The sequence below is a fragment of the Paroedura picta genome, chromosome 9 (assembly GCF_049243985.1).
Source record: "Paroedura picta isolate Pp20150507F chromosome 9, Ppicta_v3.0, whole genome shotgun sequence".
In the NCBI taxonomy this organism is placed as follows: domain Eukaryota; kingdom Metazoa; phylum Chordata; class Lepidosauria; order Squamata; family Gekkonidae; genus Paroedura; species Paroedura picta.
In genome coordinates this window covers 83,431,940-83,453,565 of record NC_135377.1, presented here as the reverse complement: position 1 = coordinate 83,453,565, position 21,626 = coordinate 83,431,940, and the positions used below count along the sequence as shown (strand labels likewise).

At 46.4% G+C, this 21,626-nt stretch overlaps 1 long non-coding RNA gene across 1 annotated transcript; it reads right to left on the bottom strand.

Annotated features, from left to right (window-relative positions):
• Positions 1 to 4,549: 4,549 nt before the first annotated feature.
• Positions 4,550 to 21,234, bottom strand: LOC143844306 (uncharacterized). The gene is made up of 3 exons (XR_013233941.1): positions 21,169 to 21,234; positions 19,727 to 19,913; positions 4,550 to 5,031 (listed from the first exon to the last, which is right to left on the bottom strand). It is a non-coding gene; the product is annotated as an uncharacterized LOC143844306 (long non-coding RNA).
• Between the last annotated feature and the right edge of the window lie 392 nt (positions 21,235 to 21,626).

Here is a 21,626-nt window from a genome sequence, read left to right as displayed (position 1 = left end):
ATCTCCCAGAGTCATGGAGGAATCAGGAACTTAAATGGCACAGGAGAACAGGACTATCACTTCTAGAAGGGTATGCCAAAATCTGTATGCTTGAAATAAACTTCCATCTTCATGATTCTGGCCCCACCATTAAATAGTTAGACTTTAAAAAATACTAATAATGAAGCGCTGCCAAGTCGCAAAGCATTTCCGAGGCAAGAGATGTGCACAAGTAGTTTGCCCATGCCACCTAACCCACTTCATAATCATGGTGGATTGATTGGTTTGTTTACTATTCATTTACGTGGCTAGACTATTAAAATACTTGGGAAGTGTATCTCCTTTATGTCTGCTCCTTTCTTCCCAGTAGGGAACTACAGTGGCTTCCTTCATTGCTGTCTTCTCACTCTGTCCTCACAATGACTGAACAAGTTGGGTTAGGCTGAGGCAAAACCCCAAGGAGGTACTTCTTCATCCAAAGCATAATTAACATCCAGAATTCACTGCCACAGGAAATGGTGGCAGCCACAAACATAGACAACTGCAATAGGGGAATTGGATAAACATCTGGAGCAGGGATCAGTCCCCCTGGAGAATACAGCTGCTTTGGAGGTTGGATTGTATGGCATCATACCAAGGTGTAAGCTGCACGGAGCTTTTATTCCAATCCCAGGTTGATTTAGTTCCTGCCATTGCCACTGAATGCGATTTCCATATTGATTTTGTCCGATTTAAATTTTCCCTCTGCAACAAGCATGATTGATCTGGAGTGACCCTACCTTTATTCTGCAATATCCTGGAGTAGTTTTAACCCACAATATTTTAAGAATCAGATTGAGAAAGCATGAGAAAGCATGCGGAGCGCTGGCTGGCAGATTTCTTGCTGACTCTGTGGTAGAGAAACCCTGATTGGCCAAGATTGCCCAGGTGACAAGCTTGCCTTAAAGGGGAAGCCCTAATTTCTTGCAGCAGAAGCTCACAGAAGCCCTGTCAGTAGAGATTTGCCTCTTTTTTCTCCCTCCTCTGCTGTCTCCAATCCTCTCCTCCCCCCTCCCCCTTCAAGAAAAGAAAGAGGCTCTGGCTGTGCTTGGCTCCCCCCTCCCCTTCTGAACTCCTCTAACCACGTGCAGAACACTTTTCTGTTTCAACGGGGGGGAAGGAAGACCCGAGTTCAAATCAATCTGGATTCAGCAGAATCCACAACAGAATAAACAAAGTGCAGATTCAGCCCAAGCTGAGGCCCCTCCTCAGTCTACATCCCCAAATCTCCAGGAAACAGGAGATAGGAATCTTACCTAGCAGACAATGGAACTGGGCTCAGTGGATGACACGGGATTGTATGTTCTTAGTCCCGAGATGCATACCGACAAGGGAGTCTGAAACCCCTGCCCATGCTTGTTGTTGTTGTTGTTAGGTGCGAAGTCGTGTCCGACCCATCGCGACCCCATGGACGACACATCGCGACCCCTTCTCCAGCACCAGAGTTCAAAAGCCTCAATTCTTTGACGCTCAGCCTTCCTTATGGTCCAACTTTCGCAGCCATACATTGCCACTGGGAAGACCATAGCCTTGACTAAACGCACTTTTGTTGGCAGGGTGATATCTCTGCATTTTAGGATGCTGTCTAGATTTGCCATAGCTTTCCTCCCCAGGAGCAAGTGTCTTTTAATTTCTTTGCTATTTCTTTGCCCATGCTATTGGCCAGTAATATTGGCCAGATCTCATGCAAATACACCTGGCCTCTTGCCTGGCTTGGTCAACAAAATACCACCTCCTGTCTGCGATACCTCAGACTGCAGATTCCAGCCTCAGTACCAGCTGACCTCTGAGACTGCCCACAGCCCCAGTCCGCTCCTGACGACACAGTGCCCCAGTTACTTTATCTTGGCCGATCAGCCATGGCTTGTATTGAGCCGATCCAGATTTCGAAATTCCCCCCAGAAAACCTGGGCTCGTGTTTTGTGTTTCTTCCCCTCCAGGGGAGTTATAATCAAGGGACCATTCCCTTTGGCTACATGTTGCTGTACCCCAGGGTGCCTGACTACAAGCGCAAGAGGGTGATGGCATGTGCATAAACAAGTGCTCCGGGTTGAGGATGATATGTTTGTATTCCGTCCTTCCCTGGTCAGTGAGGGAAGGGACTTCATCATCAATGTAGCATAATGCCATAATACTCAGAGAGCTTTCAGATTTCCATAGAGCCTGCAAAACAGATCTCTTACGCCAGGTATATGGCTGGGGCCATTGCTAGAGCAGGTGGTATGGGTCCCCCTTGATATTAGCGCTGGATATCTTGACATGGGTTGGTCTCTCTCTATGACGTCCTTGTAAGGTCTTTCCTCATATGAAGTTTTGCCACCTGTTTGGGGTTGTAATATTGTCAATTCGGGTTTTAATGGGGTTTTATTGTTGGATTATTGTCGCTACCCACCGTGAGCTGGTTTTGAGAGTGACAGGTTATAAATCCAATGAATGAATGAATGAATGAATGAATGAATGAATGAATGAATGAATGAATGAATGAATGAATGAAGACCACCCTCCAAAGCAGCCACTTCCCCCAAAGGTCATCTGGAGGTCAGCTGTAACAGCCAGAGTCCTCCAGGTGTCTGCTGGATGTTGGTCACACTAGGGGCCATTTCGCACAGAGCTCAAAGTGGCTATTTGGTTGCGGTTTGCGAATTCGCTACTTTGACTAGCGAAATGTAACTAGCTGTGCCCGTAACGCACAGCTGCGGTTTTTGCAGAATTTAGCACTTTCACTTCTCGTCACTTTCGTAACCCACAGGCTTCCGGTCTCCGTCTTATCGCTACAGAGGAGGTCCCTTTTTAGCGCTTCTGGCCTCCCGTGCCCGTCAATCAAACTGCAGGCACACCTTTGACCTCGACCCTAAAGCTGAAATTGGTGGGGTTCCCGTTTTTTTTAAAAAAAACCCAGGAAACCCCGTAGCAACGCATCATCGTTAAATCATTGGCGCCGTTGGAAAGGGTTTTCTATTGTTTTCTATGAAGCAGAGGTTGATGCATTGATATCTTTGATAAGTTAATCCCCGCCCACAGTACACGCCCACAGGTTACCTGCTTATATGCACCTAGGCAGACACGTGGTCGGCCTCACTCTTTGTTTGCGTAGCCTACTGCCTGCAGCACAGGTTAACGTTGCAATGGAGAGGATTATTTATCAATTGTTGGCTCAGATGCTTGCGGTAGTCCAGCGTATCCATACCACCGTGCGGCATAGGAGGGCTGCTATCGAGGACTACCGAGAACGTATTGTGTTTCATCTCTGGTTTGTGTGCTTTTACTTATGATTTCTCTTTTTCTTTGCCCAGCTACACAATCACCATCCAAGCTAGCAGAAGTACCTGAGCGTGAGGAAGGGGAGGAAGAGGGACCTTCCACCTCAGGACAGGCTGCAGGTGAGAGTTTTATGTCTTTGAGGGAGACCCATGTGTGTGTACCCCCATGGAGCCATAAGGGAGCCTGCTGTGATGCTTCCATTTGAAGTGTGATTGAATTCTTTATTTGATTTCTATAGCAGAAACTATGGAGGCAAGGCTGCGTGCCATGGAGGCCAGGGTGACATCCTTAGAGGCAGAAGTGGCAGACCTAAAAGGGGAGATTGAGAGGCAAAGGCAGCAGAGGGAGGCGGAAGAACGTAGGTTATGTTCCCCACTGCCCAACTCTTCTCACACTGTGGCTAAGGCCACTAAAAAGTGTATCCATGTAAACTCCAGATTGGAAAATATGTTTGGCACTAGATGTAGCTGATCCCGTGCCCATCCATGTCCCCAAGTCTCCTGGTGAATCCTACTTCCTGCAAGCTGCCACTAGTTTGTTGTCCAGGTTGAGAAATCCCTGGAGATTTTGGGGGAGGAGGCTGAGGAGGGTGGGGGCAGGGAAGAATCTCAGTGGCATACAATGCCAGAGAGTCCACCTTCCAAAGCAGCCGTTTCCTCCAGGGGAACCATTCTGTGTGGCAGGACATGGGTTAAAATAGTGGGAGATCTCCCATCACCACCTGAAGTCTGGCAAAGCCTACGGTGCCCCCGTCACCATTGCCCAGCTGGGACAGAGGATGCGATACATGACATTCACGGGATGAGATGCAGCCCTCCCCCGAAATTTAATTTCCCCAAATGCCCCAGACAGGGTTTGACCCACGAATAAGTAAAGAGCTAGGGCGCCACTGTGAAGTTCCAGAGCCGGCTCATAGATTTAGCTACAAGATTCAGGTTGATTCATTTCCTATCTCCGGGCTACAGACATAATGGCAGGAGAAACGGCATCGTACGAAAGGGGCATAAACAATAAGCAACTGTTGTGGTTAAGATGTGTGTCATAAATGAATTTCGAAAGTGTATTGTGCCACTGAATGGGGAGTGCAGATAACCAAAAAATGAAGTGAATAGATACACAGAAGAATTATACCCAATGAAAAGGCCTGGAGATAAATGATTCTGCGAGGCAGCTACAGGATAAAAAGGAAACGGGGAGGGGGGGGGGCGCGATTTTATTCGGTCCCATCACCACCAATAGTATTGATGGATGGGATATAAAGAGGGTGACGGCTACGCTGAACGCGAGAGGTTATATGATTTCAAATCACTCTGCGTTTTCGTGGTGAGCTGTGCTCACTGAGAAGGAGATGGGCTATATTCAAAGAACACATTTTTCACCTTTTCTGTTTGGTCCCGCTTTTTGTTGAGGAAAGGATGAAAAGCTGCAAATGAAGCCCCCACCCCTCAAAAAAAATTATCTCCAAATTCTGAAGACTAGCAAGTGTCAACCTGGGGAGGGGGAGGAGACATCCATGTTGAAGTGGAAGATCAGCCAAGTCAAAGAACAAGATGCGGCGTTCAAAGCTGCTGAAATAGATACCTGGAAGCTTGGGAAGAGCGGCTTTTTTCTGTTTCGTTCTCCTATGGATCCCAGTCCTTTTGAATTCCGGAGGGCTTCTCAGATTCACTGGAGAATAAGAAGCATGCACAGTTGGTGCCGTCTTTCTGTTCCTTCCATCCATGTGCATCGCTCCTCCCCTTCACGATACCACTGGACAGATGTGTTTGGATTAAACACTGCAGAAAAGTCATCTTGATACAAAAGAAGCATGCACAGTCACATAGAGATTGCTTCCTGTGTAGTGATTCACGGATGCGCCAAAGGGCTTTTGGGGCACGTGTGGCCCAGAAAGAATCTTGATGCAAAAGGATCACGCAGTCGTGTCACAATTGCATGGAGTGCTGCTCACGGGTTATAGAGATCATTCTCTAGAGAAAATGGATGCTTTAGAACAGTGGTCCCCAACCTTTTTATCACCGGGGACCGGTCAACGCTTGAAAATTTTACTGAAGCCTGGGGGGGGGGTGTAGTCTACTAGAGCAGGGGTAGTCAACCTGTGGTCCTCCAGATGTCCATGGACTACAATTCCCATGAGCCCCTGCCAGAACTGGGTTGGATTCCCTGCTCCTCCTCCATGGGCAGCCATCTGGGTGACCTTGGGCCAGTCACAGTTCTCTCAGAGCTCTCCCAGCCTCACCTACCTCACAGGATACCTGTTGCGGGGAGAGGAGGGGGTGGCAACTGTAAGCTGTTTCAAGACACATGAAACCTTCTGGATGACCTTGGGTTAGTTACAGTTCTCTCAGAGTTCTCTCAGTCCCACCTACCTCACAGGGCATCTGTTGTGATGAGAGGAAAGTTAGGCGATTGTAAGCTGCTTTGGGACTCCTTCGGGTACCAAAACCCCAGCTCTTCTTCTATTAAATGTAACTCCTCTCCAGGCACTTCTGTAGCCCTCGTTCAGCGGAACGTCCATAATAGACTGAGGGAAAGCCTAAGCCAGTCGAAGCCAGGAGGATATAGATCATTTTTTAAAACGTGAATAATATAGTAGCATTAGGGTGAAGGACAAATTATCTGTGATTATTCCTAACCATGATTCATGAGCACAAGGGATACGACTTTCACAATGCCAGCTGACATTGTTTCACTGTTTGTCCTTCAGGATCAGCACTAAAAGAGTTAAGGCCCATGGGTTCTTGAGCCATGCAGGGTCACGGGGCTTCGAAACCCTCCTACCGCCAGAGCGTGTCCACCTCACGAGGTTTGTGCCACATATATTCATGACACTCAGCTGAGCCCAATGTGCCACACTAATTTACCCCAGTCATTTTTATCCTACCTTGTTCCCAAGGAGGGTAGTATGGATGACTCTTCTCTGTCCCATTTTGCCCCCTCCCAGCCCATGGCAACCCAGTGAATTTCATGGCTGAAAATAGATTTGAGCTAAGATCCATGAGCTGGAGTGGTTTAAGGCAGTAGTCCCTAACCTTTTTTTGGCTGGGGACCAGCTGGGGACCGGCAGCACGCATGCGTGGCCGCGCCCGCGCAATCGCGCATGCGATTGGCCCGTGGCTGGGCTGTGCATGCGCACATGCACACTGCGTGGCCAAAATTGTGCATGTGCGGCTGAAATCGCGCATGCGGCACCGCGCATGCGCAGCAGAGCCCTCCCCCTGTGCAAAGAGGTGTCACTCCAAGGGTCCTTAAAAAGGTAAAAGAGAGGAGGAGAGAGGATATGGCCCTGATCCATGGGAGGATAAGGCATTGTGCAGGGCCCCTGGAAGTGCTATATAAGAAGCCCCACCCATAAGAATAACAAGAAGAAAAGTTGGGTGTTATACTCTGCTTTTCTCTATCTCGAGGAGCCTCAAAGTGGCTTATGATCACCTTCCACTCCTCTCCCCACAGCAGGTACCTTTTAAGATAATTGGGGTGAGAGAGCTCGAAGAGAACAGTGACTGGCCCAAGGTCACCTAGCAGGCCTCCTGTATTCCAAGACAGCTTATAATCACCTTTCCTTCCTCTCCAGGTTGTGAAGTCAGAAGGAGTTCAGTAAGAACTGAGACTGGCCTAAAGTCACCCAGCAGGCTTAGTGTGGAGAAGTGAGGAATCAGACCCAGCTCTCCAGATTAGAGTCCACTGCTCTTAACCACTAAACCACACTCACAGAATCACAGAATCATAGAGTTGGAAGGGGCCATACAGGCCATCTAGTCCAACCCCCTGCTCAACGCAGGATCAGCCCTAAGCATCCTAAAGCATCCAAGAAAAGTGTGCATCCAACCTTTGCTTGAAGACTGCCAGTGAGGGGGAGCTCACCACCTCCTTAGGCAGCCTATTCCACTGCTGAACTACTCTGACTGTGAAAATTTTTTTCCTGATATCTAGCTGATATTGTTGTACTTGTAGTTTAAACCCATTACTGCATGTCCTCTCTCTGGAGCCAATAGGAACAGCATCCTGCCCTCCGCTAAGTGACCTTTCAAATACTTAAAATGGGCTATCATGTCCCCTCTCAACCTCCTTTTCTCCAGGCTGAACATTCCCAAGTCCCTCAACCTATCTTCATAGGGCTTGGTCCCTTGGCCCCAGATCATCCCCGTCGCTCTCCTCTGTACCCTTTCAATTTTATCTACGTCCTTCTTGAAGTGAGGCCTCCAGAACTGCACACAGTACTCCAGGTGTGGTCTGACCAGTGCCGTATACAATGGGACTATGACATCTTGTGATTTTGATGTGATGCCCCTGTTGATACAGCCCCAAATGGCATTTGCCTTTTTTACCGCTGCATCACACTGCCTGCTCATGTTTAGTTTACAGTCCACAAGTACCCCAAGGTCTCGTTCACACACAGGGTTACCTAGAAGCGTATCCCCCATCCAGTAGGCATGCTTTTCATTTTTCTGACCCAGATGCAGAACTTTACACTTATCTTTATTAAATTGCATCTTGTTCTCATTTGCCCATTTTTCCATTGTGTTCAGATCTCGTTGAACTCTGTCTCTATCTTCCGGAGTATTTGCCAGTCCTCCCAATTTGGTGTCGTCTGCAAACTTGATGAGTAGTCCCTCCACCCCCTCATCTAGATCATTAATCAATATGTTAAAAAGTACTGGGCCGAGCACCGAGCCCTGAGGTACCCCGCTACTCACCTCTCTCCAGTCTGATGAAACACCATTGACAACAACTCTTTGAGTGCGGTTCTCTAACCAATTCCCTATCCACCTAACTATCTGAAAATCCAGATTGCAGTCCTTCAATTTAGCTCTCTTCCCTTCAGCCCCCCACTGAGACCCTTCAGCACCCTGCTGTGAGCATATTGACTGAAAGGATCACATTGGTGAAAGCCCTTCTGATCCCTGAGTATCTGAGCCAGAGACTAGGCACATTCCACCTCCCCAGATTCTCTCGTGACCAAAACACATGGGAGGAGAACGCCCAAAAGATGCTGAAAAACACCTCTACTGACATTAGTTAGACTTCTTTTTAGCTGCTTCTCTGGTTATACACATCAAGGTAACACATAAGGGAGATGGTGTTGGTGGAGTGGGGTGTTATCCTCTGCCGATTAATTCAAAGGAACTTTCGGCTTAACATCTGGGAAAAGTTCGTGACAATTAGAGTGATTCCTCAGTGGAACAGGCTTCCTCAGGAGGTGGCTGGCTCTCCTTCTTTGGAGGTTTTTAAGCAAGGTAGCCATCGGACAGAAACGTAGCCAGATTGTGAGTGGTGGGCAGAAGGGATTGTATTCATGCTTGCCTCTTGTTTCTTGCATGCCCTGGGAAATGCCAATCACCATTGGGATCGGGGAGTGAATTTCCTCCAGGCCAGACTGCCCGGGATTGGGGGGGAGCAGCCTCTGGCCATGGAATTGGGGTCACTGTGGGTGGGTAGGTAGTTGTGAATTTCCTGCATTCTGCAGGCATTTGGACTAGATCAGTGGTCCCAAACCCCTCGGTCCGAAGACTGGGACCGGTCCATGGATCAGTCGGTACCGGGCTGCAGCTCCTCCTCGTCCTCCCTGGCTGCTGCCTCGGGGGCTGCCCTGCCACTCTGCCGCTGGCTCACCTTTAGTGCTCTCCAGCGGCCACCATGGCTGGGGTTCCCCCTCAACATAGCACTGCACAGCTGCTGCTGGCAGCACCCCCCAGTGGGCTGCAGGAAGTCAGGTGCGCCAGTGGGAAATCAAGTGGAACAGGGGCTCAAGTGGCCACGGCAACATCCCTCGGCAAAAGACTACCCTCCTGGGCCTCAGTGAAACTGTGAAGCGTTGACGAGTTCCCAGTGATAAAAAGGTTGGGGACCACTGGACTAGATGACCCTGGAGGTCTCTTCCAACTCTATGATTATGAGCCTATTAGAGAGGCTTAACACAACTATGATGGCTCTGGTCTGCTATAAAGGAACGGGCAATAAGGGAAGAACGAGGAGCTGATGAAGCAGCCATTGGTGCCATCAGATCAAGAATGCTCCCATTATCACATCTGGCCACAGCCACAGAATTTACACATGTAAATTCCGAAAGCAAGGCGATAGGCTAGCTTCCATACCCATTAACCACAGAGAACTGAGGTTCCCATGCTGCCATATTGAAAAGGACACAAGGCACTGCTAGGGATTCTGGGAGCCTTGAGAGATTTGTACAAATATGGAATTCTCATATCGCCCAGGATTTAGGGAGCAGAAGAGAAAGTGGAGCTAAAAACCAAACGTAGAATTGAAATAGATATTCCAAACGTCCTTAAAAACATCCCCACCAATTAAACTCCTGACCAGTGACACCATATTTAGGATGCAGTCCAGTTTAGGAACAATTGTCATCGTTTCCAGTCCACAACATTTCAGCAGGGGCTAAAGTGGTTTAAGAAAATGCATCCCTCGAATGTGCTAAGCACTTCGTCCCAGGACAGAACCTCGTGGAGAATCTATTGTGAATATCTCCCCAGGGACTAAAAACGTAGGACAATCAAGTCTATTGTAGACCATGGAAGTGGCTTTCTCTCACTCGAGCCAGGTCCACCAGCCAGCTTCACAATGGACTGCCAAATGTAGAGGACGTGAACAGATTTCAGGGCAGATTGAGGATTCAACATTATTCATAGGGGGAGAAGAGTAGGGCGCTGGCACAATAGCTCTATTCCACCAGCGAGGGGCAGAGTAGTATTCCTCATTGGGTCCGCTACAGGGAATAAATATTGTTCTGCAGCTTGCAGGACAGTTTCCCGCTTTTCCTGGCTCAGTCAGCTGGCTCTGTTGTTTGGGAGAATGTTTCATGGCTTCCCTGGAACAGCCATTTTTGTAGCTGTGCCGTGTTTTGTGTTGGACCTAACTGGTGAAGAAACCTGCCCCCTGCTGAGAGCACTCAGACACTTTCCTTCACATAAAGGGGTCGTATTATTTACACCTCACACACATTCACAATCTCCCTCACAACACGGGTTTTGAAAAAGCTCCTCATTTCCCAGAAATGAAAAGGATGGCCAGGACACCACAATACATCGGGTGCCTTTTTTTGTGAGGAAATAGAGCAGCGAATAAAACCGTGGGGAGGCTTTCGGCTATATATTTTTTGGCCTTTCAAAGTAGTTCTTTGGTAGTTTATGCCAACCGCTGGGCAATTTGTTTGTGCGCCATCCTTCTTGTTGAAATGTGCAACTAGGGCCGGTCATGTTGTTCTCTATGATGAGGCGGTTCAGCCTATCAATTTAGCACTCGGACACTTTTCAAATCCTCAAATTTGTCATGAGGTAAGTGAAAGAAACAACCTTTCAGTCCCGTATCTGCCTTTCTTGGTTTTACAAGAAACTAAGACTGGACTTTGAGGCTTTTGAACTCTGGTGCTGGAGAAGACTCTTGCAAGTCCCTTGGACCAGTGATCCCCAACCCCCGGTCCGGGGACCAGTACCGGTCCTTAGATCAGTCGGTACCGGGCCGTGGCTCTGTCTAAGAAGTTAGGTGCTTCAGCCCACCAACATCGACCCAACTTAGCAGAAGTCCAGGTCACAAAGCACTCCTTCTCCATTCCTGCTCTGATCAGGATTCCCTCATCTCACAGCGTTTGCTGGCAGGGGCTCATGGGAATTGTAGTCCATGGACATCTGGAGGACCACAGGTTGACTACCCCTGGTCTAGTAGACTACACCCCCCCCCCAGGTTTCAGTAAAATTTTCAAGCGTTGACCGGTCCCCGGTGATAAAAAGGTTGGGGACCACTGCCTTGGACTGCAAGGTGAATAAACCGGTCAGTCCTAGAGGAGATCAGCCCGGACTGCTCCTTAGAAGGCCAGATCCTGAAGATGAAACTCAAATACTTTGGCCACCTCATGAGAAGGAAGGACTCCCTGGAGAAGAGCATAATGCTGGGAGCGATCGAGGGCAAAAGAAGAAGGGGACGACAGAGAATGAGGTGGCTGGATGGAGTCACTGAAGCAGTAGGTGCAAACTTAAATGGACTCCAGGGAATGGTAGAGGACAGGAAGGCCTGTCCATGGGGTCGTGATGGGTCAGACACGACTTCGCACCTAACAACAACAATAACAAAAGGTGCTACTGGACTCTGATTTTATTGTGTGAATCCCTTGGACTGCAAGGCGAACAAACCGGTCAGTCCTAGAGGAGATCAGCCCAGACTGCTCCTTAGAAGGCCAGATCCTGAAGATGAAACTCAAATACTTTGGCCACCTCATGAGAAGGAAGGACGCCCTGGAGAAGAGCCTAATGCTGGGAGCGATCGAGGGCAAAAGAAGAAGGGGACGACAGAGAATGAGGTGGCTGGATGGAGTCACTGAAGCAGTCGGTGCAAACTTAAATGGACTCCAGGGAATGGTAGAGGACAGGAAGGCCTGGAGGATCATTGTCCATGGGGTCGCGATGGGTCGGACACGACTTCGCACCTAACAACAACAACAACAAAAGACTGGACAGGGTTGAATGCAAGACAGAGTCTAAAATCCCCATGAGCTTTATTCAGAAGTACAGATATCATTGGATAGTCGGGTGGGTGGCTTTGTTGGCCTGAAGCCTCTACCAGGCATTTGCTTGAGGCTGACCAATTCAAAACATCTGCTGGTCCCCTCCTCAGATACCCCTTCCATGATTGAACAATTTGCTGGCAAGGGCTCATGGGTATTGTAGTCCATGAACATCTGGAGGACCACAGGTTGACTACTGCTGTGCTATAGGATAACACTGTACCAACCTATTGTCAAGACCAAGAGAGCCTTCAGATTTGACAAACTGGCCTTTGTTGTGATGAGCCTAATGTTTTCTCATTTTAGGAGTCCCTCACTGAAGAGTTTTTTTCTCTCTCACACGAACTTCGGATTTATCTCTGTAGCTTTACCACTTTTACTAGATACCCGGAAAATTGAATCCATTTTTTATTATTCGTCAAAAGCCATGGCTGTTGCCTGCTGCAGCCTCCCTCCTTTAATTGTTCTACCGAGTTAATTATTATTTCTTTTCCTCATTCATCCACCCTCGTATTATTGTTTTATAACGGTGCGCTGCATTTGTTGTTCCCTCTGGCAGACTTCCACATTTGGACGGCCGTTCTGAGCTTCCTGTTTAAGAAACCTTCCATTTTCTTTTCTTTTTTATTTTCTGTCTGGAAATATTGCCAAATGAAAATCAGCATTTTTTTTTCCCCATTGTCTTGAGCCAGGAGGCATAAATGTGATGGAAAGGCGGGAAACTAACAATCTGTGGACCATCCTGTGGCTCTCTAGATTAATATTTTTTCCCTCCCTTCTGCCAGCAGAGGTAACTAACTAAAACAGCAGAGGCAATGGTTAAATCTGAATATCTATGAAAACATGACCAAGTAATATCAACTGTCAATAGTACACCGGCCACAACATGCAGCTTCAAATCTTCATTATAGAAACACGACAGGAGCTGTTTTGGACCACGAGACACTCTCTCCCGACTAGGCCAAACTAATTATCTCTGACAAAACACCGCACTGCTCTAGGCCAGCAATCCGCTGTAGCCTCATTGCCGTGTCTTTGAGATGAGGAAATGGTTCTTACATCATATGCCAACAATAGTCTTTGCGCGGCGGAGGGCTGGGCACACGTCCTTTCTTGCTCTGAACGTACATAATGGTCTGTTGTATCTGAGGCAGGTGCTGTATGCAGATGGCAAACAATGCAGACACGCACAGCACAGGCCTCTGGGTTTCCATGGGGTTTAACTTAACCCCTTTGTAATTTAATATCTAGGTGGAACTCCTGGGAAAAGCCACCAGGAGCAGTGGGCTGCGGGGTCACATGCAGGAGATACTCAGGGCTACGTTTTTTTCCTCCTAATTCCAAGGATGTTGTTGATGTTTTAAACTGGTGCTGTTACCAGAATCATGCTTACACGTGCCCTGTGACGTGTGCATTAAGCCAGGGGGAATTAGCAGAGCGAGAGGGAGGTAACGTAGCTTTAAAGGATCGAATGCCAGTGCTTATGAGTATAGATTCAAATGGGTAGCCATGTTGGTCTGAAGTAGCACAATAAAATCAGAGTCCAGTAGCACCTTTTGTTATTGTTGTTGTTAGGTGCGAAGTCGTGTCCGACCCATCACGACCCCGTGGACAGGCCTTCCTGTCCTCTACCATTCCCCGGAGTCCATTTAAGTTTGCACCGACTGCTTCAGTGACTCCATCCAGCCACCTCATTCTCTGTCGTCCCCTTCTTCTTTTGCCCTCGATCGCTCCCAGCATTAGGCTCTTCTCCAGGGAGTCCTTCCTTCTCATGAGGTGGCCAAAGTATTTGAGTTTCATCTTCAGGATCTGGCCTTCTAAGCAGCAGTCAGGGCTGATCTCCTCTAGGACTGACCGGTTTGTTCGCCTTGCAGTCCAAGGGACTCACACAATAAAATCAGAGTCCAGTAGCACCTTTAAACGGTAATGACTGGGGAAGGCACTGGCAAATAACCCCATATTGAGTCTGCCATGAAAACGTTGGAGGGCATCACCCCAAGGGTCAGACATGACCCAGTGCTTGCACAGGGGATACCTTTACCTTTACCTTTTAGCACTTTTAAGACCAGCAAAGATTTATTCAGGGCGTGAGCTTTCGAGAGCTTGCACTCAAAAGCTCACACCCTGAATAAATTTTTGCTGGTCTTAAAGGTGCTACTGGACTCTGATTTTATAATGCCCATGAGTTAATTGAACCCTTAAGAACTCAAGGCAGACAACGTTGGTAAATTATTAAAAAAAAATAGTAAGTCTTTATTAGAAAGAAAATAATAAAAGCATAAATATATTTAACACACCTATCAGGCAGTCGTATAGAGAAGAATCATGATGGGAAAAGAAGGTTCCAAGTAATTACCATTCCCGTAGAGTAGAGAATCAGAGATCAGCAACATGAGCCAGTATGGGAGGTTCCAATAGATCCTGAATTGGAAAGCACTCAGAGTGGCTGTGTACAGCTGTTATTTATATAGGTTTCTGTGGAGGGGGCTATGTGGTGTGGCCTAAGTGAGCACCAGGGTATCTGAAGGACTGTCTTCTTCCGTAAGTTCCTGCCCAATAATTAAGTTAACAGGGAGAAGCCTTCTTGACTGTTCCACCAATCAACAATGGAGGGCCTTTTCAGCTGCAGGCCCACAGTCAACTGGTTTAGTTTCTCTTTATTGGCAGTCTTAAATGGGGTTTTATAATTGTTGCTTTATTTAGGTAGTTTTTGTGGGAGGTTTGCAGAAGAGTTGGTTTTTATATCCCGCTTTTCACTATTACTTAAAGAAGCTTACAATCGCCTTCTTTTCCTCTCCCCACAAAAGACACCCTATGCGGTAGGTGAGGCTGAGGGAGCTCTGACTGAACTTCTGTGACTAACCCAAGGTCACCCAGCTGGCTGCATGAGGAGGAGTGGGGAAACAAACCCGGCTTGCCAGATTAGAAGCTGCTGTGGGGTTTTAAACATTGTAACCCGGCAGGAGCCAGCCAGTCTGGAAGTGGTAGGTAATAAATCTAAAATATATATATTAAATACATAAGGTAAAGGTATCCCCTGTGCAAGCACCAGGTCATGTCTGACCCTTGGGGTGACGCCCTCTAGCGTTTTCATGGCAGACTCAATACGGGGTGGTTTGCCAGTGCCTTCCCCAGTCATCACCGTTTACCCCCCAGCAAGCTATGTACTCATTTTACCAACCTCGGAAGGATGGAAGGCTGAGTCAATCTTGAGCCGGCTGCTGGGATTGAACTCCCAGCCTCATGGGCAGAGCTTCAGACTGCATGTCTGCTGCCTTACCACTCTGCGCCACAAGAAGCTCTACATCCATTGCATACATCCTGTCATATCCCCAGTTTGGCCTTACTTGTACTGCCTGATGCCTTCCTAGTCATTTAGAACATATTGGGCTAGATCAGGCTTTCTCAGCCAAGGTTACGTGGAGCTCTGGGGCTTCTTGAGAGCCCTGGAAGGGTTTCTGGAATGGGTGGGAGTGGTTTGCCAGTGCCTTCCCCAGTCATCACCGTTTACCCCCCAGCAAGCTTTGTACTCATTTTACCAACCTCGGAAGGATGGAAGGCTGAGTCAACCTTGAGCCAGCTGCTGGGATTGAACTCCCAGCCTCATGGGCAGAGCTTTCAGACTGCTGCCTTACCACTCTGCGCCACAAGAGGCTCATTAAATACATATACATTAAATAAATCACAACACCAAGCTAGTTACAGAGTTTTTGTTGTTTTTGTTGTTGTTGTTGTTGTTGTTGTTGTTGTAAGCCACCTTGAGTTCCACAAGAGAGAAAGGTGGCTAATACATGTTTTAAATAATTTTTTTTTGTAAATATATTTAGCCCCACTCTCTTTAGTTATGCTTAATCCCTTGCAAGTGTGAATAGGATCACTCTCTTAATTTGCAAAGCTATTTTTGTGCAATTTGCTTTCTTTCCTTTTTTTTAAACCCATGCTCAGGAATGCATATGTAAAACCTTGCACAAATAATTCACCTTGATGCATAGAGTCATATGAAGATTGCATTTCTGCGGTGGGGAGAAAGAGAAATATGCACTAAGGGAGCTGAAAGATGCATAACAATATGCATGATGCAACTCTCAATTTCATTTTAGAAAATCTCTGTAAGCCAGAAGGGCAGTTCTTTGCACGTGACACTGAATGAATGACGACTACAAAGTGACTTTTTTTCCTTTACAATTCAAGCATATATGGGCCTGAGTCCAAATTGTTCTGAAATGAGAGGAGGATTTAAGCCTTCCCTTCTTTCATTGTCTCAGTTTGGAATGCATATGGAGACCTGCTACTTTCCCAATTCTTCACATGCCCACACATTGGTTCCAATCAAATATGAGTCCCTGCAGGCTCAACAGGCAGTGGAGTTCGTAGAAGGGCTAGAGAACAACACAGAGAAAAATACTGTAACAGTAAAAGAATGCCGTGTGAGAGACTTACTAATCCCTGCAAACTCAAATTCCAAATTTCAGATTTGTCGAGTATATAATTCATTTGAGAAAGGCACCCTCAATGTTCCCAGAATCACTTTGTTGCTGTTGACTCGCCAGAGGGCATTCTGGGCTGGAATAAGATGTGATACACCAATGTTGGGATAAACCAGACCACAGCTTTTATTACCTCCCCATGGGAGGACTGGCACAACATGGGAGAGGGAGCCTGACTTAGCAGTCAGCAGACTGCACCACAACCCATGGAGTCCAGAGGTGCCCTGGGGACCTGAACCATCCCCAGCCGGGAGAGCAAATCCCCTTGCCTGCTGCTCTAAGGGAAGTGACCTATGCAGGGGAGCCAATGGGCATCCACTTCACTTGTCTGTCCCCAGGCTGCCTGGCAAAATGAGCCCCTGGCCTCCCAGTCAGGTAAGCCAAGCTCATTTACATGCTACCTCCTATGGAGGTCCTGAATTAAAATGGCATTCTGATGTAAATAGAAATTATTTCACATTTAATTAATAAAAAGTATTAAACATGCTCAGACCACACAAATACTGCTTTAGTCTATTGGATGAATTTTGGGGGCATTCCCCAAGAAATGGATCATAGTAAAGAATGCTATAAGAAATTCATCTCTTTCTCTGTAGCTTGCAGCATTCCAAATGCATTACTCTTGTTTTTGAAGTGGAACTGATGCACCGAGAATTCCCTGTTCCATTTTGTGTTTGAATTTGATAAAGATTGTTATGCATGGAAAGTTATTTCATTTTCAGTGCTCCTTATGCTTTCCCTTCTTTTGTATTACCAGTACGCATGTGTGTGTTATACATCAGCACAAAATCAATCATGATGTGATTCTATATTGTATCCAACTTGGGAAGGTAAAAGAAATTCTTAGGGGCATTCCGCACCCGAGTAAAAATATGAAATACTAACCTTATGCAGATGGGATTTTTTCCCTATATTTTACATGACGTCGTCTGCATCCAGCATCACAGCCGCAAACCGGCAGCTATATCCTCCATTTTACAGTGATAGTTGGGGAATCCCAAAAATTAGATTCTCCCAACCATCTTTTGCTAGTGGGAGGAGAGCCATGGACATGTGCATAACCAACGTGGGCAAAGTAGCACAATTTCCATCTCCAGTGCCCACCCTTGAGCCTGCCTCCCTCTCCCTTCTACCCAAACGGGGCTTTTTTTGCGGGGGGGGGGGAGCAAGCTGCCTGCACCAATGAATATGTGTTGGTCCATAGAGGCAGATCCAAAAAATAAAAAATTCCCACATACCAGTTGGCACACAAAGCAAGCTTCTCAACCCTCCCCCCCCAAAAAAAAATCTGGAAAAAAATTACTTCTGTTAATCTGCAAGTGTCAAACTTCCAAAATGGGCGGGCTAAACTATGCACTACACATCTATGATTATATGTATAGGCATAGCAACGGAGAAGTTTTACTTTTAAAAAAAGATTGCTTTCCCTTTAAAAAAAGGAGAAAGCTGATTGGCTGGCTGCCATGATTGACAGGCAGGGGGAGACTTGCTGGTATTGCAAGTCCTTCTCTGCAGCCATTTTAATCAGCCGTGCGGAGTGCCAGGAAGTGTAAGAAAGCGGGAGGAGAGTGAGGAGGTGAGAAATGGCGGGGAGCACGTTTTTTAATAGCATTAAGCAATTGTGGTTGCTTAACGCTAAATTTTTAGAAGTGCAGAATGGCCCTTAATTTGATTGTATACGGCACTGGTCAGACCACACATGGAGTACTGTGTGCAGTTCTGGAGGCCTCACTTCAAGAAGGACGTCAATAAAATTGAAAGGGTACAGAGGAGAGCGACGAGGATGATCTGGGGCCAAGGGATCAAGCCCTATGAAGATAGGTTGAGGGACTTGGGAATGTTCAGCCTGGAGAAAAGGAGGTTGAGAGGGGACATGATAGCCCTCTTTAAGTATTTGAAAGGTTGTCACTTGGAGGAGGGCAGGATGCTGTTTCTGCTGGCTGCAGAGGAGAGGACATGCAGTAATGGGTTTAAACTTCAAGTACAACGATATAGGCTAGATATCAGGAAAAAGTTTTTCACAGTCAGAGTAGTTCAGCAGTGGAATAGGCTGCCTAAAGAGGTGGTGAACTCTCCCTCACTGGCAGTCTTCAAGCAAAGGTTGGATACACACTTTTCTTGGATGCTTTAGGATGCTTAGGGCTAATCCTGCGTTGAGCAGGGGGTTGGACTAGATGGCCTGTATGGCCCCTTCCAACTCTATGATTCTATGATTCTATGATTCTATGATTCAATACATGCTATTTCAAATAGAACTATCTCCCACACACACACACACAAGCACTCATGGATTTTAATCATACAGTACAGCTTGATGAATTTATCGGCTGATATTCATTCCATATCCTACAGTTTTTTACCCAGAGGTGTGTGTTTTCACAACTATTTATTCTTCTACAATGCTACACAAACCACAAAAGACCAACTCATGCTCATAGCAGTGACCAAAATGGAACACAAAGGGAACTCTATCACAGAGTGATAGATGTGAAAGGGTTGGATGTGAAAGGGTTGGAAAGTCGGATGAATTTGGGAGAATCCTCCAGAACAAACCAGCCCAAATCTTGCAAGTCACAAATGATTTATATATTTTTAAATATTGTCTTGGGGGGGGGGGATACTGCTCCTTTGAATGCAAGTGTCAGGAACCAAGTGGTTGAGACCCAGCAGATTCACACTACAGACATCACTTTTGGGCTTCAGGATGAAGCTTTAAATAAAAGTCTTTATTTGGAGAATCAGGACAGGGATCAGTATATCACATAAGCTTTTAGACAGGAATCTTGTCAGAGACACTGGGGAAGGGGGTTGCAAAGCATATATACCTGAGCTAGGCAAGGGGGGGCATAGGGGCAGCATTTGGCAGGAACATTGATTCACACAGAAAGAGCAACACAGTTTTCTCTGATCTACAAGGTGCCAAAACGGCCCAAGCTGCCATCTGGTATTTAGACTGAGCTCCCAGTGAGAACAGCCTTGTGAGGAGAGATAAGAAAATGAAGGCGGGATGAGCCTTCAAGCAAACCTCAAAAGGGGGTGAGAACTACGGGTCAGGAACTAGGGGTTCATGATAAAGGTCCATGGACTGAACATTCAGTTTAGCTCTGCATGGAAGTCCCATCAACCCAAGCCATATAAGTCTTTAAAGGTCAATCTCAGCACCTTGAATTGGTCCTGAGAATAAACTGGGAGACCATGTAATGGAACAAGGCTGGAGTGACATGCATAATCCATATGACTTATTCTAGTCAACATTCTGTCTGTAGCATTCTGCACTAACTGGACAGTCTTCAAGGGCAAACCCACATACAACACAGGGCAATGATCTAGCCTAGATGCTATCAAAGCATGAGCCACAATGGCAAAATCTCCCCTCCCAAAGCATAGCCGAAGCCGAAACCAAGTTATCCCTGACCAGATAAAAAACACCTCTAGAAGGGCTTACCAGAGACGTAGCAAAGGCCGTCATAACTTCCTATATCCAGGAAGGCATGTAAGATGGTTTTGTTTCAAAGGATGTTTGGTGGAGAGCAGATCTGGCTGTCTTATTACTTTATATTTCATTTGTATCCTGTTGATAGTTATATTGTTTTCGTGTGTTTGCAGCCTGTTCCTTAATATCTGCTTTGAGTCTATGGAGATAAGGCAGAATATAATTATTTTAAGTCAATAAAATCCTGCGCTACCAGACCTTCTATGGTTGGGTGATATAGGTAACTCATGGAATTAAAAATATAGCACATGGACAGTACCTGAGGTTAGAATCTGAAGAAAATTCAGGCATTGAGCTGTGTACATGCCCATCCGGAGACCCTCCCCTTCCCACCCCATCATCCAGGCCCATCATTGGCCATTTGGGGAACTCCCACCCATTCAGGAAACCTTTCCAGGTTCATCAAGAAACCCCAGGGTTTAATGAAACTCTGGTTGAAAAACCCTGATCTATATTTTTGGACTAGTAATTTTTATTTAATTGTATCAAAAGAAGGATGCATGCACACAAATACTTATGCCTTGAGTACTCCTGGACTCAAATGTTATATATCTGTTTTCTTTGTCACCAAAAAGTCTTCTCATTTTTTTTAACACCACTGAGTGGAAAGAACACCCAGCGATACATGAACATGTCCTGCAAAACAACCTGTTCATTAGTTTTAATTAGAGCCGAGGCAAAATAATTTATTTGATTTAACTTTTGCTGCTATGAGAAAAAAAAATCTCCAATTTTAACTTCCAGGAAATCCCTCAAAACTAAACAGCACAACACAAAACAGCAAAGAGAATTTAAAACACAAAATTCATTTTATTCTTCTGATCTCCTTTCTTTCTGCCTGCCCTGCTCTTTTCTCCCATATTTTCCCCTTCTGTCTCCTCCTCCTTTCTTTTTCCATTATAAAAGGGGTCAAATGCGCTCATCAAATGCTATGCACTCTAATGGGACACACTTCCAAGCACCAAAAGTAGAATACAAAATGCCTATTAAAATACAATGTTTCTTTCCTGGCATACTAGAAAGAATGGATGTATAACAACAGGCAGGTTCTCTACATTGCGCAAAAAGACCTTCATAAATACCACGTGAAGTTTGGGGATAGTATGTACACCCAGCCAGTTTGGTGTGAGAGCCAATTTGGTGTAGTGGTTAGGAGTGCGGACTTCTAATCTGGCATGCCGGGTTCGATTCTGCGCTCCCCCACATGCAACCAGCTGGGTGACCTTGGGCTCGCCACGGCACTGATAAAGCTGTTCTGACCGAGCAGGAATATCAGGGCTCTCTCAGCCTCACCCACCTCACAGGGCGTCTGTTGTGGGGAGAGGAAAGGGAAGGCAACTGTAAACCGCTTTGAGCCTCCTTCGGGTAGGGAAAAGCGGCATATAAGAACCTACTCTTCTTCTTCTTCTTCTATGAGGCAGCTCAGCTGATTGTGATATCATGTCCTCTGATGTCATGTTCAGGTCAAAGGTCAATTCCCATAACCCTTTCCCTTCCAGTGAGGTCACTTGAATCAAATTTTTAAATTACAATTTCCTATCTCCTATCATTTCTCCCTAGTTAGATTTTTCTTCGACCTTACATTACCCATAGATTCCTGTGTATTTGTGGTCCGCTAACCTTTGGATCCTAAAACTATTTGTGGTATAAACTGTCTGAAACCATCTTTTTTGAGATACTATCATAAAACTATTCAATAATCATCATAATCATCACCTTAGACCAGAAACCTGTAGACCTGGGGTAGTGAAACTGCGGCCCTCCAGATGTCCAAGGACTACAATTCCCATTGTAGTCCATGACAGGGGCTCATGGGAATTGTAGTCCATGGACATCTGGAGGGCTGCAGTTT